This window comes from Chiloscyllium plagiosum, chromosome 26 (genome assembly GCF_004010195.1).
Source record: "Chiloscyllium plagiosum isolate BGI_BamShark_2017 chromosome 26, ASM401019v2, whole genome shotgun sequence".
NCBI classification, from domain to species: domain Eukaryota; kingdom Metazoa; phylum Chordata; class Chondrichthyes; order Orectolobiformes; family Hemiscylliidae; genus Chiloscyllium; species Chiloscyllium plagiosum.
Window position 1 is genome coordinate 11,213,031 of NC_057735.1, and position 1,645 is coordinate 11,214,675.

At 53.9% G+C, this 1,645-nt stretch overlaps 1 protein-coding gene across 1 annotated transcript in view; it reads left to right on the plus strand.

Moving 5' to 3' along the window:
- Positions 1–1,645, plus strand: part of LOC122562927 — an 85,604-nt gene that overhangs the window by 57,903 nt on the left and 26,056 nt on the right. The gene's annotated exons all lie outside the window — the stretch shown is intronic.

Here is a 1,645-nt window from a genome sequence, read left to right on the forward strand (position 1 = left end):
ATTGTCAGAGGATCAGTGTGGAGGGAGTGCAGCGTTGTCAGAGGATCAGTGTCGAGGGAGTGCAGCATTATCAGAGGGTCAGGATGGAGGGAGTGCAGCATTATCAGAGGGTCAGGGTGGAGGGAGTGCAGCAGTGTCAGAGGATCAGTGTCAAGGGAGTGCAGCATTGTCAGAGGATCAGTGTGGAGGGAAGGCAGGATTATCTGAGGGTCAGGATGGAGGGAGTACAGCAATGTCAGAGGATCAGTGAGGAGGAAGTGCAGCATTGTCAGAGGATAATTGTGCAGGGAGTGCAGCATTGTCAGAGGGTCAGGATGGAGGGAGTGCAGCATTGTCAGAGGATAGTGTGGATGGAGGGCAGTATTGTTAGAGGATCCGTGCGGATGGAGTGCAGCATTGTCAGAGGGTCAGTGCAGAGGAAGTGCAGCAATGTCAGAGGATCAGTGTGGAGGGAGTGCAGCATTGTCAGAGGGTCAGGACGGAGGGAGTGCAGCATTGTCAGAGTATCAGTATGGAGGGAGTGCAGCCTTATCAGAGGGTCAGTGTGGAGGGAGGGCAGCATTGTCAGAGGATCAGTGTGGAGGGAGTGCACCGTTGACAGAGAATCAGTGTGGTGGTAGTGCAGTATTGTTCGAGGATCAGTGAGGAGGGAGTGCAACATTGTCAGGGGGACTGTGTGGACGGAGTGCAGCATTGTCAGAGGGTCAGGATGGAGGGAGTGCAGCATTATCAGAGGGTCAGGATGGAGGGAGTGCAGCATAGTCAGGGGGTCAGAATGGGGGGAGTGCAGCATTGTCAGAGGGTCAGTGTGGAGGGAGTGCAGAATTGTCAGAGGATCAGTGTGGAGGTAGTGCAGCATTGTCAGAGGATCAGTGTGGAGGGAGTGCAGCATTGCCAGGGGTACAGTGTGGACGCAGTGCAGCATTGTCAGAGGGTCAGGATGGAGGGAGTGCAGCATGATCAGAGGGTCAGTGTGGAGGGAAGACAGCATTGTCAGAGGATCAGTGTGGAGGGAGTACAGCGTTGTCAGAGAATCAGTGTGGTGGTAGTGCAGCATTGTCAGAGGATCAGTGTCGAGGGAGAGCAACATTGTCAGAGGATCAGTGTGGAGGGAGTGCAGCATTGTCAGAGGGTCAGGACGGAGGGAGTGCAGCATTATAAGAGGGTCAGGGTGGAGGGAGTGCAGCATTGTCAGAGGGTCAGGATGGAGGGTGTGCAGCATTATCAGAGGGTCAGGGTGGAGGGAGTGCAGCATTGTCAGAGGATCAGTGTGGAGGGAGTGCAGCATTGTCAGATGATCAGTGTCGAGGGAGAGCAACATTGTCAGAGGATCAGTGTGGAGGTTGTGCAGCATTATCAGAGGGTCAGTGTGGAGGGATTGCAGCATTATCAGAGGATCAGTGTGGAGGTAGTGCAGCATTGTCAGAGGATCAGTGTGGAGGTTGTGCAGCATTATCAGAGGGTCAGTGTGGAGGGATTGCAGCATTATCAGAGGATCAGTGTGGAGGTAGTGCAGCATTGTCAGAGGATCAGTGTGGAGGTTGTGCAGCATTATCAGAGGGTCAGTGTGGAGGGATTGCAGCATTATCAGAGGATCAGTGTGGAGGTAGTGCAGCATTGTCAGAGGATCAGTGTGGAGGGAGTG